Below are 18,398 nucleotides of genomic sequence, written 5' to 3'. Positions count from 1 at the left end.
CCTCATTTGGAACTTCAGGCAGAAAAAACTTTGATGTCCCTATCGCAGGGGCAAGATGAAGCTGAAATTTACTGCCAAAAATTCCGTAAATGGTCTGTGCTTACTCAGTGGAATGAGTGTGCCTTGGCGGCTACTTTCAGAGAGGGTCTTTCTGATGCCATTAAGGATGTTATGGTGGGGTTCCCTGTGCCTGCAAGTCTGAATGAGTCCATGACAATGGCCATTCAGATCGATAGGCGTCTGCGGGAGCGCAAACCAGTGCACCATCTGGCGGTGTCCACTGAGAAGACGCCAGAAAACATGCAGTGTGATAGAATTCTGTCCAGAAGCGAGCGGCAGAATTTTAGACGGAAAAATGGGTTGTGTTTCTATTGTGGGGATTCTACTCATGTTATATCAGCATGCTTTAAGCGTACTAAAAAGCTTGATAAATCCGTTCCCATTGGCACTTTACAGTCTAAATTTATTTTGTCTGTGACCCTGATTTGCTCTTTGTCATCTATTACTACGGACGCCTATATCGACTCTGGCGCCGCTTTGAGTCTTATGGATTGGTCCTTTGCCAATCGTTGTGGGTATGATTTAGAGCCTTTGGAGACTCTTATTCCTCTGAAGGGGATTGACTCCACCCCATTGGCTAATAATAAACCACAATACTGGACACAAGTGACTATGTGTATTAATCCGGATCACCAGGAGACTATTCGTTTTCTGGTGCTGTATAATCTACATGATGATTTGGTGCTGGGATTGCCATGGCTGCAGTCTCACAACCCAGTCCTTGACTGGAGAGCTATGTCTGTGTTGAGCTGGGGATGTAAGGGGACTCATGGGGACGTACCTTTGGTGTCCATTTCATCATCTATTCCCTCTGAAATCCCTGAGTTCCTGTCTGATTATCGTGACGTCTTTGAAGAACCCAAGCTGGGTTCACTACCTCCGCACCGTGAGTGCGATTGTGCTATAGATTTAATTCCGGGTAGTAAATACCCAAAGGGTCGTTTATTTAATCTGTCTGTGCCTGAACATACTGCTATGCGAGAATATATAAAGGAGTCCTTGGAAAAGGGACATATTCGTCCATCGTCATCTCCCTTAGGAGCCGGTTTTTTCTTTGTGTCAAAAAAAGACGGCTCTTTGAGACCATGTATTGATTATCGGCTTTTGAATAAAATCACGGTTAAATATCAATACCCATTGCCGTTGCTGACTGATTTGTTTGCTCGCATAAAGGGGGCCAAGTGGTTCTCTAAGATTGATCTCCGTGGGGCGTATAATTTGGTGCGGATCAGGCAGGGGGATGAGTGGAAAACCGCATTTAATACGCCCGAGGGCCACTTTGAGTATTTGGTGATGCCTTTTGGTCTTTCTAATGCCCCTTCAGTCTTCCAGTCCTTTATGCATGATATTTTCCGCGATTTTTTGGATAAATTTATGATAGTGTATCTGGATGATATTCTGATTTTTTCGGATGATTGGGACTCTCATGTCCAGCAAGTTAAGAGGGTTTTTCAGGTTTTGCGGTCTAATTCTCTGTGTGTCAAGGGTTCTAAGTGCGTTTTTGGGGTTCAGAGAATTTCCTTTTTGGGATATATTTTTTCTCCCTCTTCCATTGAGATGGATCCTGTCAAGGTTCAAGCTATTTGTGATTGGACGCAGCCCTCTTCTCTTAAAAGTCTTCAGAAATTTTTGGGCTTTGCCAACTTTTATCGTCGATTTATTTCTGGTTTTTCGGATGTCGTTAAGCCATTGACCGATTTGACTAGACAGGGTGCTGATGTTGCTAATTGGTCCCCTGATGCTGTGGAGGCCTTTCAGGAGCTTAAGCGCCGTTTTTCTTCTGCCCCTGTGTTGCGTCAGCCTGATGTGACTCTTCCTTTTCAGGTTGAGGTCGACGCTTCTGAGATCGGGGCTGGGGCAGTGTTGTCGCAGAAAAGTTCTGACTGCGCCGTGATGAGGCCTTGTGCCTTCTTTTCCCGTAAATTTTCGCCCGCTGAGCGGAATTATGATGTTGGGAATCGGGAGCTTTTGGCCATGAAGTGGGCGTTTGAGGAGTGGCGCCATTGGCTCGAGGGGGCCAGACATCAGGTGGTGGTATTGACTGACCACAAAAATTTGATCTATCTTGAGACCGCCAGGCGCCTGAATCCTAGACAGGCGCGCTGGTCATTATTTTTCTCTCGGTTTAATTTTGTGGTATCGTACCTACCGGGTTCTAAGAATGTTAAGGCGGATGCCCTTTCTAGGAGTTTTGAGCCTGATTCACCCGGCAACTCTGACCCCACAGGTATTCTTAAGGAGGGAGTTATCTTGTCAGCCGTTTCTCCAGACCTGCGGCGGGCCTTGCAGGAGTTTCAGGCGGATAGACCGGATCGTTGTCCGCCTGATAGGTTGTTTGTTCCTGATGATTGGACCAGTAGAGTCATCTCTGAGGTACATTCTTCTGCATTGGCAGGTCATCCTGGAATTTTTGGTACCAGGGATTTGGTGGCAAGATCCTTCTGGTGGCCTTCCCTGTCACGAGATGTGCGAGGCTTTGTGCAGTCTTGTGACGTTTGTGCTCGGGCCAAGCCTTGTTGTTCTCGGGCTAGTGGATTATTGTTGCCCTTGCCTATTCCTAAGAGGCCTTGGACACACATCTCGATGGATTTTATTTCAGATCTGCCTGTTTCTCAGAAGATGTCTGTCATCTGGGTGGTGTGTGACCGTTTTTCTAAGATGGTCCATTTGGTTCCCCTGCCCAAATTGCCTTCTTCTTCCGAGTTGGTGCCCCTGTTTTTTCAAAATGTTGTTCGTTTGCATGGTATTCCTGAGAATATCGTTTCTGACAGAGGAACCCAATTTGTGTCTAGATTTTGGCGGGCATTCTGTGCTAGGATGGGCATAGATTTGTATTTTTCGTCTGCTTTTCACCCTCAGACTAATGGCCAGACCGAGCGGACTAATCAGACCCTGGAGACATATCTGAGGTGTTTTGTGTCTGCTGACCAGGATGATTGGGTTGCTTTTTTGCCATTGGCGGAGTTCGCCCTCAATAATCGGGCCAGCTCTGCCACTTTGGTGTCCCCGTTTTTCTGTAATTCGGGGTTCCACCCTCGATTTTCCTCCGGTCAGATGGAATCCTCGGATTGTCCTGGAGTGGATGCGGTGGTGGAGAGATTGCATCATATCTGGGGGCAGGTGATGGACAATTTAAAGCTGTCCCAGGAGAAGACTCAGCTTTTTGCCAACCGTCACCGTCGTGTTGGTCCTCGGCTTTGTGTTGGAGATTTGGTGTGGTTGTCTTCTCGTTTTGTCCCTATGAGGGTCTCATCTCCTAAGTTTAAGCCTCGGTTCATCGGTCCGTATAAAATATTGGAGATTCTTAACCCTGTTTCCTTCCGTTTGGACCTCCCTGCATCCTTTTCTATTCATAACGTTTTTCATCGGTCGTTATTGCGCAGGTATGAGGCACCGGTTGTGCCTTCCGTTGAGCCTCCTGCTCCGGTGTTGGTTGAGGGTGAGTTGGAGTACGTTGTGGAAAAAATCCTAGACTCCCGTGTTTCCAGACGGAGACTCCAGTATCTGGTCAAGTGGAAGGGATACGGCCAGGAGGATAATTCTTGGGTCACTGCATCTGATGTTCATGCCTCTGATCTGGTTCGTGCCTTTCATAGGGCCCATCCTGATCGCCCTGGTGGTTCTGGTGAGGGTTCGGTGCCCCCTCCTTGAGGGGGGGGTACTGTTGTGAATTTGGATTCTGGGCTCCCCCGGTGGCTACTGGTGGAATTGAACTTGTGACATCATCTTCCCTGTTCACCTGTTCTGATTAGATCTGGGTGTCGCTATATAATCTGGCTTCTCTGTTAGATGCTTGCCGGTCAACAATGTTATCAGAAGCCTCTCTGTGCTTGTTCCTGCTTCCAGACATCTACTAGATAAGTTGGACATTCGTCCATGTTTTGTTTTTGTATTTTGGTTCCAGTTCACAGCTGCAGTTTCGTTACTGTGTCTGGAAAGCTCTTGTTGATCAGGAATTGCCACTCTGGTATTATGAGTTAATGCCAGAGTCCTAAAGTAATTTCTGGATGTGTTTTGTTAGGGTTTTCTACTGACCATGAAAGTATGCTTTCTGTCTTCTGCTATCTAGAAAGCGGACCTCAAATTTGCTAAAACTATTTTCCTGCTGCGTTTGTTGTTTCATCTCATATCACCGCCAATATATGTGGGGGGCTTCTGTCTCCTTTTTGGGCATTTCTCTAGAGGTGAGTCAGGTCTTATATTTCCCTCTGCTAGCATTATTTAGTTCTCCGGCCGGCGCTGGGCATATAGGGATAAAAAGTAGGACATGCTACCTGGCTACTTCTAGATGATGCGGTAGGTTTAGTTCATGGTCAGTACAGTTACATCTTCCAAGAGCTTGTTCCTATTGAGGCTTATGCTAGTTCTCTGGCCATGGAGATCATGACAGTCACCACAGTAAAAGCACAACCCATTTTGCAGTCTATAATTTTGCCGTTCACTTCTGGTCAGAATTCTGTCACATTGCATAGATTCAGGTGTCTGTTCAGAAGACACCGCCAAATGGTGCACAGGTTTGCGCTCCCGCAAACGCCGATCAATCTGAATGGCCAGAGTCATTGACTCATTCAGACCTGCAGGCGTAGGGAACCCCACCATGACATTCTTAATGGCTTCAGAAAGACCTTCTCTGAAACTTGCAGCCAGGGCACACTCATTCCACTGAGTAAGCACCGACCATTTCCGAAATTTCTGGCAGTACACCTCTGCTTCATCTTGCCCCTGCGAGAGGGCCAATAACGTTTTTTCAGCCTGGTTCTCAAGATTAGGTTCCTCATAGAGCAATCCAAGGGCCAGAAAAAACGCATCTACACTAAGCAATGCAGGATCCCCTGGCGCCAATGCGAAGGCCCAATCTTGGGGGTCACCACGCAAAAAGGAAATGATAATCTTAACTTGCTGAACGGCATCACCAGAGGAACGAGGTTTCAAAGAAAGAAACAACTTACAATTGTTCCTAAAATTCAGGAACCTAGATCTATCTCCAGAAAACAACTCCGGGAATAGGTATCCTAGGCTCTGACATAGGACTGTGAACAACAAAATCCTGAATACTTTGTACCCTTGCAGCAAGATGATCCAGACTGGAAGCCAAGCTCTGGACATCCATGTCAGCAGCTGAACTCAGAGCCACACCAAGATTAAGAGGAGGAGAGAAGCCAGCCACAGCAGCTAGACACACGGCAAAAAAAAAAAAAAAAATTCTCAAGGCTTCCTTTCTCCTGCTTCTGCCATGCAATTAACACTTTGTGGCCGGCTGTACTGTTATGATCCTTAGTGGCTGAGGATCACGAATAGACCAGCAAGTGAATAAACTAAGGACAAGCTCTAGGGAGATGGTAACTGGACTGATCGCAAATCTGAACCTATCCAACACAAATAGAGGTAGCCGGTGAACGTGCCTAAAAAATTCCTAGATGTCTCGAGCCAGCCTGAGGAACTAGCTACCCCTAAAGAGAAAGAAAGACCTCGCTTGCCTCCAGAGAAATAATCCCCAAAGATATAGAAGCCCCCAACAAATATTAACGGTGAAGTAAGAAGAAGGCACATACGTAGGGATGAAATCAGATTCAGCAAAAGAGGCCCACTAGTACTAGAAAGCAGAAAATAGAGCAGGGGTCTATGCGATCAATAAAAAACCCTTACAAAATATCCATCCTGAGATTTTAAGAACCCACGCACCAACTAATGGTGTGTGGGGAGAAACTCAGTCCACTAGAGCATCCAGCAAGTGAGGGAATCACATCTTAGCCAGCTGGACAAGAAAACATGATAAACACTGCTGATCAAAAAATGAGCAAAACAAAACTTAGCTTGTCCTGGATGGACTGGGAGCAAGGTAGTCAGAAGGAATCTGAGTAGCACTGATTACATCGACAGCCGGCAACAAGTGAAAGAAAAACAGAGCTATATAGGAACCTCCCAGAGGATAACGAACCAGCTGATAGCCAGAGACCAGCAGGATAACAAACAAAGCCACCAGGGGGAGCCCAAAGCAAAAGTCACACCATACCACCAGTGACCACAAGAGGGAGCCTGAAAACAGAGTTCACAACACCGGCGGCCGGAACGCAGAGGAAGTATTTATATATCTAGCTCCAAGCAATACTTCAAATCAACGGCAGGACAGTCAGTCACAGGCGGGCTGTCTCACCTAAATCACCTAAGAAGACATAGGGGGCAACCTGTGGAGAGGGGCGACTCTAGGGTCCCGGAAGAGCTCCGAGCCTACCCGTCATACGGGTGCGTCCCAACCGTAACATCAGGGAGGGACGGAGGATTAGCAGAACATCATCTAATCGAGTTGTGAGGGAACATCAGAAACAGACACAACAGTTGTGGGGACTATCCCGTAAGCACAGCAGGGGAGGACCACAACACATAGCGCTAGCAGGAAGGCACAGATTTCCACCTGCAAGGAGAACTCTGGAGGTGCCATTGGACCGGCCGGACTTGCGCAGCCTGGTGAACCGTATTCCGGACTGAGGACCCAGAGACCTTCAGTAAAGAGACTGCAACCTGGTGTCCTCGTTATTTACTGCACCGCACCACCACCACTTTCCACATCTATTACTGTACGCCCCTCAGCAGGGTCACGGACCGGGTCTAGCCACCGTGACAACCCCAGAGCAGAGACTCAGAGGCCCGGTACCGGGTACCCCTCGGCCCTGCGGCAGTGGGGGCGCTACAGATACAATACAGGTAAGTTTTTGTGTATAATATAGTGATTATTATAGTAGCTAGAACTATATGTAGTTGTAAACGTAATTTGATTGAAGCTTCAGGAGGATAATTTGCATATTCCAGGTGCCTTCTGGGAAAAGTGAAGAGTCTCCCTCAGCAAGAAGATCGTTGGGTATAGCTGGACCAGCTGCTTGGAAAGCATCGCCAAGCCAGGGATTGAAGCTTGAGGACAATTTGCATATTTGAGGTGCCTCCTGGGAAAAGCGAAGAGTCTCCATCAGCAAGAAATGAGGAGGTGGTGGTGGCGAACTCAGTCGAGGGGTTCAAGAGAGGCCTGGATGTCTTCCTGGAGCGTAACTATATTGTATCTTACAGTTATTAGGTTGTTTAGAAGGATGTAGATCTGGGGATTTATTCTGTCGGAATATAGGCTGAACTGGATGGACAAATGTCTTTTTTCGGCCTTGCTAGTGCAGCGCCCCAGAGTCCTGGTCGTTGCAGTACTGTGGCTCCGCCACTATGGGGAGCTATGGTACGTCTGATTGCACTAAAGGAGTTTCTCTGATCAGGTAACACCTCACTACACTTCACACTCCGGCCACCAGGGGGGGTGGTCCTATCTGGTAGGCCACTCCTCACACTCTGGTAAAACTGGGGGTTGGACAGGAAGACAGGGAGAAGTAGCTGGGAAGAGCTAGTGAGAGGACCTGTCAGGGATGGGATCCTGGCAGACTCATCGGAGCAGAACTAACCAGTGCACAACGGGAATACAGTAAAGAGGAATTGGGACCAGAAGGAGTCGTGCTGTTAGATCGAGGCAACATCCTTCTGAGGCGCAAACAGTCAGTGGCCGGAACGCTGAGCAAGTAAGAGACTTTAAGTACTACTGCAAACCACGGCAGGACAGCCAATTACAGGTTGGCTGTCTCACTTAACACCTAAGCAGACAACGGAGGCAGCTGTGGGAGAGAGGCGACTCTAGGGTCCCGGAAGAACTCCAGGCCTACCCCGCCATACGGGTGCGTCCTACCATATCACCTGGAGGACGGAGAGAACAAACATCAGAGATAGACAGAACCAGTTGTGAGGACTATCCCGGGAGCTCAGCAGGGAAGAACTACAACACCCAGCGCTAGAAGGTAGACACTGATTCCCACCTGTAAAGAGAACTCCTGATGTGTCTTTAGACCGGCCGGTCTCTGACAGCCCTGGTAACAGCGCTCTGGACTGAGGACCTTAAAACCTTCAGTAAAGAGGTAAAGAGACTGCAACTTGGTGTCCTCGTTATTTACTGCACTGCACCATCCATTTACACCGATTCCCACCATTCTACTGTGCGCCCCTCGGCAGGGTCACGGACAACCGTACCCCTCGGCCCTGCGGCAGTGGGGGCGCTCCACTAACTGTTACTATGTTATTATTTTTTCTGTTACCATACAAAAGACATTATCTTGTTTTGGATTTTGCAATAGTTTGTACTCTTGTTAGTAAAGGTTTCACACAGCCTCGATAAGTAAAGGTACCTTCACATTAAGCGACGCTGCAGCGATAGCGACAACGATGCCGATCGCTGCAGCGTCGCTGTTTGATCGCTGGAGAGCTGTCACACAGACCGCTCTCCAGCGACCAACGATGCCGAGGTCCCCGGGTAACCAGGGTAAACATCGGGTTACTAAGCGCAGGGCCACGCTTAGTAACCCAATGTTTACCCTGGTTACCAGCGTAAAATGTAAAAAAACAAACAGTACATACTTACATTCGCGTCCCTGTTATGATCCTTAGTGGTTGAGGATCACGAATTACTCCAGCTAAGTAACAAACATAGGACAAGCTCTAGGGAGGTGGCAAACTGGACTGACCGCAAATCTGAACCTATCCAAACACACTAGAAGTAGCCGGTGAACGTGCCTAAAAATCCTAGACGTCTCGAGCCAGCCTGAGGAACTAACTACCCCTAGAGAGAAAGAAAGACCTCTCTTGCCTCCAGAGAAATAATCCCCAAAGATATAGAAGCTCCCAACAAATAATAACGGTGAGGTAAGAGGAAGGCACATACACAGGGGTGAAAACAGATTTAGCAAATGAGGCCCACTAATACTAGATAGCAGAAAATAGTAAAGGGGTCTGTGCGGTCAGTAAAAAACCCTTACAAAATATCCACACTGAGATTTCAAGAACCCCCGCACCAACTAACGGTGTGGGGGGAGAAACTCAGTCCCCTAGAGCAACCAGCAAGCGAGGAGATCACATCTTAGCAAGCTGGACAAGAAACATGATGAATGCTGATAATCAAAAAATGAACAGACAAAAACTTAGCTTGTCTTGGAGAGGCTGGGAGCAAGGTAATCACAAGGAATCTGAAGAGCACTGAATACATTGATAGCAGGCAAGGAACTGAGTATCCAGGTGAGCTAAATAGGAAACCAACCAAGGATAACGAACCAGCTGATGCAGCCAACCTGCAGAAAGACAACACTACACAGTACCGCTTGTGACCACTAGAGGGAGCCTAAAAATAGAGTTCACAACAGTACCCCCCCCTTGAGGAGGGGTCACCGAACCCTCATCAAGACCCCCAGGGCGATCAGGATGAGCCGCGTGGAAGGCACGAACCAAATCGGCCGCATGAACATCAGAGGCGACAACCCAGGAATTATCCTCCTGACCATAGCCCTTCCACTTCACCAAATACTGAAGCCTCCGTCTAGAGATACGAGAATCCAAAATCTTCTCCACCACGTACTCCAATTCTCCCTCGACCAGCACCGGAGCAGGAGGCTCAACAGAAGGAACCACAGGTACCACATACCTCCGCAACAAAGACCTATGGAACACATTATGAATGGCAAACGATGCTGGGAGATCCAAACGAAAAGACACCGGGTTAAGGATTTCCAAGATCTTATAAGGACCGATGAAGCGAGGCTTGAATTTAGGAGAGGAGACCTTCATAGGAACATACCGAGAAGACAGCCACACCAAATCCCCAACACGAAGTCGGGGACCCACACCGCGGCGGCGGTTGGCAAAGCGCTGAGCCTTCTCCTGTGACAACCTCAAATTGTCCACCACATGGTTCCAAATCTGCTGCAACCTATCCACCACAGAATCCACCCCAGGACAGTCAGAAGACTCAACCTGACCCGAGGAAAAACGAGGATGGAAACCAGAATTGCAGAAAAAAGGCGAAACCAAAGTAGCAGAACTAGCCCGATTATTAAGGGCAAGCTCGGCCAATGGCAAAAAAGTCACCCAATCATCCTGATCAGCAGAAACAAAACATCTCAAATAAGTTTCCAACGTCTGATTAGTTCGCTCGGTTTGGCCATTAGTCTGAGGATGGAAGGCCGACGAAAAAGATAAATCAATGCCCATCTTAGCACAAAAAGTCCGCCAAAACCTGGACACAAACTGGGATCCTCTATCAGACACAATATTTTCAGGAATCAAGCAAGCGAACCACATTCTGAAAAAATAGAGGAACCAAATCAGAGGAGGAAGGCAACTTAGGCAAGGGCACCAAATGGACCATCTTGGAAAAACGATCACACACCACCCAGATGACAGACATTTTCTGAGATACTGGAAGATCCGAAATAAAATCCATGGAAATGTGCGTCCAAGGCCTTTTCGGGACAGGCAAAGGCAAAAGCAAACCGCTGGCACGAGAACAGCAAGGCTTAGCCCGAGCACAAATCCCACAAGACTGCACAAAGGAACGCACATCCCGCGACAAGGAAGGCCACCAGAAGGACCTAGCCACCAAATCTCTGGTACCAAAAATCCCAGGATGACCCGCCAACACCGAAGAATGAACCTCGGAAATAACTCTGCTGGTCCATCTATCCGGGACAAACAGTCTCTCTGGTGGACAACGGTCAGGTCTATCCGCCTGAAATTTCTGCAGCACTCGTCGCAAATCTGGGGAAATGGCAGACAAAATCACTCCCTCTCTGAGAACACCAGCCGGCTCAGAAACTCCCGGAGAGTCAGGCACAAAACTCCTAGAAAGTGCATCAGCCTTCACGTTCTTCGAACCAGGCAGGTATGAGACCACGAAGTTGAAACGGGAGAAAAACAGCGACCAACGAGCCTGTCTAGGATTCAGGTGCTTGGCAGATTCGAGGTAAATCAGGTTTTTGTGATCAGTCAAGACCACCACACGATGTTTAGCTCCTTCGAGCCAATGTCGCCACTCCTCAAATGCCCACTTCATAGCCAACAACTCCCGATTACCAACATCATAATTCCGCTCGGCAGGCGAAAACTTTCTTGAAAAGAAAGCACATGGCTTCATCACAGAGCCATCAGAGCTTCTCTGCGACAAAACAGCCCCTGCTCCAATCTCAGAAGCATCAACCTCGACCTGGAAGGGGAGAGAGACATCTGGTTGACATAAGACTGGAGCTGAAGAAAACCGGTGCTTCAGTTCCCGAAAGGCCTCCACGGCCGCAGGAGACCAATTAGTCACATCAGAACCCTTCTTGGTCAAATCCGTCAAAGGTTTGGAAATAAATGTAGAAAAAGCATCACTGCATGATATGCACACCATCCAGATAATAATAATACAAGAAAAAAATATATATATATATATAAATACTTTATTAGTACACTTAAAACACACCAAACAATAAATAAAACATACTTAAAATACAACACAAACCACAGCAGGTTGAATCATGTATAAGAATAAGGTAACCCCCACTTTCTAACCTAACTGGCTCATATGATAATATCCCATGCGGCCATGAAAAGGTAAAGACCGCTAATAGGATCAAGCAGGGAAATAAATGAACAAGTTCCCACAAATACGTAACTTAAGCCAGATACGAGACCAAGGTCCTGGAATACACAGGACAAAGGAGGGGCAGTGAACCCTATAAATAGCACTAATGGTAGCTCATAATGAGATTGCCACGTGCATACAACCTGGTGTGAAGAGATATCCCACGCGTATCGCCCGGCGAACCGGGCTTCCTCAGGGAATGTGTAAGAGGCACAAGTACAGAACTTATATACACATAGCATGAAGGTAAAACGACATACCGGTGTGTGTAGCACTGCCAACCGGAAGGAGCAGGAGAGTAGCACAGACATGTGACGTAGCAGGGACCAATAAGACAAGAGGCCGCACCTCTCGTAGAGCACCGCCTCCCATCAGGAGAGAAGAAGCAAAGGCGCTTGCGTAAACACTTAATAGACGGCCGCACAGCCAGTAAGACTTAACCACGCTAGAAAAATTAGCGATGAAATGACGGTAAAAATTAGCAAAACCCAAGAACTTCTGAAGACTCTTAACAGACGTAGGCTGAGTCCAATCATGAATAGCCTGGACCTTGACTGGGTCCATCTCCACAGTAGAAGGAGAAAAAATAAAACCCAAAAAGGAGACCTTCTGTACTCCGAAGAGGCATTTTGAACCCTTCACAAATAAAGCATTAGCACGCAGGACCTGAAACACCATCCTGACCTGCTTCACATGGGACTCCCAATCATCAGAAAAGACCAAAATGTCATCCAGATAAACAATCCATCTCAATAGTAGAAGGAGAAAAAATGAAACCCAAAAAAGAAATTTTCTGGACTCCAAAAAGACATTTTGAGCCTTTCACAAATAAAGCATTGTCACGCAGGACCTGAAAGACCATCCTAACCTGCTTAACATGAGACTCCCAATCATCCGAAAAAACCAGAATATCATCCAGATACACAATCATAAATTTATCCAGATATTCTCGGAAGATGTCATGCATGAAGGACTGAAACACAGAAGGAGCATTAGAGAGTCCAAAAGGCATCACCAAGTACTCAAAATGGCCTTCGGGCGTATTAAATGCTGTTTTCCATTCATCTCCCTGCTTAACGCGCACAAGGTTATACGCACCACGGAGATCTATCTTAGTTAACCAACTGGCCCCCTTAATCCGAGCAAACAAATCAGACAATAGTGGCAAAGGATACTGAAATTTGACTGTGATTTTATTCAGAAGACGATAATCTATACAAGGTCTCAAAGAACCGTCCTTCTTGGCCACAAAAAAAAATCCTGCACCATGAGGGGAAGAGGATGGGCGAATATGTCCCTTCTCTAAAGACTCCTTTATATAACTCCGCATCGCGGCATGCTCTGGTATAGACAAATTAAAAAGTCGTCCCTTAGGGAATTTACTACCAGGAATTAAATTTATAGCACAGTCACAATCCCTATGAGGGGGCAGGGCACTGGACCTGGGCTCATCAAATACATCCTGGTAGTCAGACAAAAACTCAGGGACCTCAGAAGGAGTAGAAGAAGCAATAGACACCAACGGAGTATCGCCATGAATTCCCTGACAACCCCAACTTGACACAGACATAGCTTTCCAATCTAAAACTGGATTATGAGTCTGCAGCCATGGCAGACCCAAAACGACAACATCATGCAAATTATGCAGAACAAGAAAGCGAATCACCTCCTGATGTACGGGAGTCATGCACATGGTCATTTGCGTCCAATACTGAGGCTTATTCTCAGCCAATGGCGTAGCATCAATTCCCCTCAGAGGAATAGGAAATTCCAAAGGCTCCAGGACAAAACCACAGCGCCTGGCAAACGACAAATCCATCAGATTCAGGGCAGCACCCGAATCCACAAAAGCCATAACCGGGTAGGATGACAAAGAACAAATCAAAGTAACAGACAAAATAAATTTAGGCTGTATCGTATCAATGGTGACAGGTTTAGCGATTTTTTTTAAACGTTTAGAGCATGCTGAGATAACATGAGTAGAATCCCCACAGTAAAAGCACAACCCATTTTGACGTCTATGACTTTGTCGCTCAATTCTGGTCAGAGTTCGGTCACATTGCATAGACTCAGGTCTTTGTTCAGAAAGTACCGCCAAAGGATGAGCAGATTTGCGCTCCCGCAAACGCCGATCAACCTGAATGGCTAAAGCCATAGAATCACTCAGACTTGTAGGGGTGGGAAACCCCACCATAACATTCTTAACGGCCTCAGAAAGACCTTCTCTGAAATTTGCAGCCAGGGCACACTCATTCCATTGAGTAAGCAGCAAGCGAGGAGATCACATCTTAGCAAGCTGGACAAGAAACATGATGAATGCTGATAATCAAAAAATGAACGGACAAAAACTTAGCTTGTCTTGGAGAGGCTGGGAGCAAGGTAATCACAAGGAATCTGAAGAGCACTGAATACATTGATAGCAGGCAAGGAACTGAGTATCCAGGTGAGCTAAATAGGAAACCAACCAAGGATAACGAACCAGCTGATGCAGCCAACCGGCAGAAAAACAACACTACACAGTACCGCTTGTGACCACTAGAGGGAGCCTAAAAATAGAGTTCACAACACGTCCCCCAGCGTCCGCTTCCTGCACTGACCGAGCGCCGGCCCTAACAGCAGAGCGGTGACGTCACCGCTGTGCTGTACTTTCACGTTCACTTTACGGCGCTCAGTCAGTGTGGGAAGCGGACCCCGGGGGACGCGAAGGTGAGTATGTACTGTTTGTTTTTTTTACATTTTACACTGGTAACCAGGGTAAACATTGGGTTACTAAGCGCGGCCCTGCGCTTAGTAACCCGATGTTTACCCTGGTTGCCAGTGTAAAACATCGCTGGTATCGTTGCTTTTGGTGTCAAACACGACGATACACGCCGGTCTGACGACCAAATAAAGTTCTGAACTTTGTTCAACGACCAGCGATATTACAGCAGGATCCTGATCGCTGCTGTGTGTCAAACTAAACGATATCGCTAGCCAGGATGCTGCAACGTCACGGATCGCTAGCGATATCGTTTAGTGTGAAGGTACCTCTAGTCACAATCATGTCACAATCTATGTCAAAACTTGTGTCATCAGAACAAGTACTACAAGTTCTGACAAATTCACCAACTGGAAGATTTTTTTATAATGTGGAATGGGTGTCAACTAGTTACATACAGAATGGAATTCCCGCTAATCGGTTTGCTATAGATGCCAGCATCAATTACTTTCTTAATAGAGTCCCCTTTTATCATAACATCCAAAAAGGTGTAATGTGAGTATGGCATTCAACTGTAAATCTCAGATTAATATCATTGTCATTGAGAAAGCTGGAAAAGGCAGACTATTGACAAGAACTATAGCTGGTGGAGAATATAAACGAGTCGTCGATATATCTACCGTACCAGACAATATGTTTAAGAAGGAATTAGATAATGAATACAAAGCCGTCTTCTCCCACCATGCCATATATATAGTGGCATGTAAAAGTTTGGGCATTCTGGTAAAAATGACTGTTATTGTGAACAGTTCAGCAAATTGAAGATGAAATGATCTCTAAAAGGCCTAAAGTTAAAGATGACACATTTCCTTTGTATTTTGGGCAAAAATATATACATATATATTTTATTCATTACATTTTAAAAATTACAAAAAGTCAAAATTTAGCGCCCATAGGACAACCTTGGATCTGCAAATAATATTTATTATCAAAGGAAAAAAGTTTTTAAAAGTTACTATAAATGAAGTATCTGATAAAATATAGGCAATTAATCCCTCAGAAAATGGCTATATTTATGCAAATAAAATGGCAAGGATCTGAGCGCTATGTCATGAGGAATATAATGAAGAGACATCACGGCTAACCCAATGGTAGTGATCAAGCCACGTTATTTTGTTCATAATTTGTAGTAGCTGTGCTGTTTGATGTCCTTGACATGACTACCAGTCTGTAACAAAAAAAGGTTGCAACAAATTGTCCAGCCATGATGATATATTCTCAGTCAATGAATTAATGCACGCCACAATGGAACAAAGTGGTGGAGGAAAAAGACCCTTGTGCACTTTGGGAAGAGCATGGAAAATGGGACATGTTGGGGTATCGTTCAAAAAATACTCTTGTTCTTTCTTGGCGATATATCCTTTTATGACCCCTTCCTCAAGTAACTTGGACATGCTGGTAGCAATACGATTGGTGGTATCATAGGTTAACTTGCATTATGTGGATGAGTCTGTTAAAAGACCAAGTTTGTGGTATAACAAATTACCCAGAATAAAAACTGAGCCTCCTTTTTCTGCAGGTTGCACTACTATATTACAGTTATCTCTCAATTGTTTAATGGTCACTTTCTGTTTATAGCTGATATTAAAGTTCATCTCCCATTGTGCGGCAAAATATTACTTAAGTTCTATTTCTATGATGTGTTGAAAATTGTCCATAGCAGGTACCCTAGTGTGAATCGGGTAAAAGCTAGGATTAGGGATATTAAAGACTGGTAACATCATCATTCTGATCACTCAAATCAGTTAAAATACTGAGGGAACTAAAATTCCTAGTAGATCAAATGATTGGCAAAATAATTTGTTTGGATCCAGCTGTTTTCCTACTGGGGGCAAGACACCCCTTACTCCATAAGGGTATGCACAAATTAGTAAACTTTCTCTTTATGGCTATCAAAATTCATATAGCTACAAAATGGAAATCACCTTCGCTATCCATATCAGTTGTTAAGGAAAGAATGAATAATATTATGCTATTTGAATGTATTGAAGCAACCAGAGGTGATACTTGGGATCTCTTTTACAAACTTTGGAGTCCTTGGATGGATGTCCAATTGGATCGGGTATTACACCTCTCTCCATAATTCTTCCTATAGTATGGTACATTTAGATTGATATACTATTCAAGGATAAGTTAATGCTACTTTATATGCTGTGGAATTTTCGTTTGTCTCTTTCCCATTGTTTTATCCTTCCCCTTTCTTTGTCTGGTTCCCCCTTATGTTAATTGCATTATTACTATTGTTACAACTCATTGAAGTTCCCCTGTAAGGGAATAATATAACTTTCTTTTCCTTTTATGAAAACAATGTAAAGTTTAAACTGTTTAAATAAAACTTTATTGAAATTAAAATACTGAGGGAACACTGTTCTTGAAATTAGGATCTAAAATGTTTTTTTCCATGAGATGATCAGAAATAGTATTGTCATCCATTGCATGGTCATTTAAAAAAATGTCGCTTGACCGTCAGATGTCTAATAAACTTGTTTAAATCCATTAAGGTTTTGAACAAGTTGACATTAGTAGAAGGGACAAAATTGAGACCCTTAGAAAGGACATCTATTTGATCTAGTGATATAATATTAGTTGACAGGTTCATAACAGTAAATATATCAGACGATTCTTGTGTAGAAAGAAAAGGTGGTGGTTACTTCCTTCTGCGAATAGGATAGGGATTGTTTCTTGTGAAGTTTTTAACCTGCTCTATGTCCAAGTCGTTTTTTGATGAGTAGGAAGATTGTCCATTATTGTCTGAGAAATTATCAGAAAAATGGCGATTCTTGCAGTAGACCACCTGATCTGTCTCTGAACAGCTTTTGTCAGTGTAATCAAGAAGACCTTCATTAGAATCTTGCTCAGATGTACTGAAGCTGACATGTGCTGCAGATTTAAATGCATTTTTTTGTTAAAGGATTGGCGATTTCAGGATAGATATAGGTGAAAATTGTTTTGTTTTTTTGCCACTTATTTACAGAATTTCCTTTGTGGCCCTTAGCCCCTTAATGACCGCCGATACGTTAACGGCGGCCGCTAAGGGTACTTAAACCACAGCGCCGTTAATTAACGGCGCTGTGGAAAAAGTGAATAGCGCCCCCCAGAGTCAGATTTTCTCTGGGGTCTCGGTTGCCGGGGGTAGCCGAGACCCCAGAGAACATGATTCGGGGGTTTCTTACCGACCCCCGAGTTGTGATCGCCGGTAATTAACCGTTTACCGGCGATCGCAAAAAAACCCCAAAAAACGCGATCTCCCTTTTAATTTCTCTGTCCTCCGATGTGATCGCACATCAGAGGACAGAAAAATGGGGTCCCCGATACTCACCTATCTCCCCCGGTGCTCCTCGTGGCTCCCGATGGGCGCCGCCATCTTCTTCCGGCAAAAAAATGGCGGGCGCATGCGCAGTGCGCCCGCCGACCGGTACCAGGAGGATCTTTGGGGTCTCGGCTGCCGGGGGTAGCCAAGACCCCAAAGAACATGATCGGGGTCGGTTCTTACCGACCCCTGTTTTGCGATCGCCAGTAATTAACTGTTTACTGGCGGTCGCAAAAAAAAAGAAAAAGCGATCGGTAATTCTCTGTCCTCTGATGTGATCGCACATCAGAGGACAGAGAAATAGGGGGATTCGGGGACCCTGCTATACTTACCGGTGTCCCTGGGTCCTCCTGCGTCCCCTCCTGCCCGCCGGCTTCTTCCTATGGAAAGAAAATGGCGGGCGCATGCGCAGTGCGCCCGCTCTCTGCTGCCATCTGCTGGCCAGCAGGAGAGAGGAGTTGGGGCTAAAATTAGGGTTAGGGTTGGGGCTAATTTAGGGTTAGGGTTGGGGCTAAATTTAGGGTTAGGGCTAGGGTTAGGGCTAGGGTTAGGCTTCTTTCACACTTGCATCGGTACGGGGCTGTTGCAATGCGTCGGCCCGACGTACCGACGCACGTTGTGAAAATTGTGCACAACGTGGGCAGCGGATGCAGTTTTTCAATGCATCCGCTGCCCAGTCTATGTCCTGGGGAGGAGGGGGCAGAGTTACGGCCACGCATGAGCGGAAATGGCGGACGCGACGTACAAAAAAAGGTTACATTGAACTTTTTTTTGTGACGACGGTCCACCAAAACACAACG

Source organism: Ranitomeya variabilis, chromosome 6, assembly GCF_051348905.1.
Source record: "Ranitomeya variabilis isolate aRanVar5 chromosome 6, aRanVar5.hap1, whole genome shotgun sequence".
Classification (NCBI taxonomy): Eukaryota; Metazoa; Chordata; class Amphibia; order Anura; family Dendrobatidae; genus Ranitomeya; species Ranitomeya variabilis.
Note: the sequence above shows the minus strand (reverse complement) of the source record.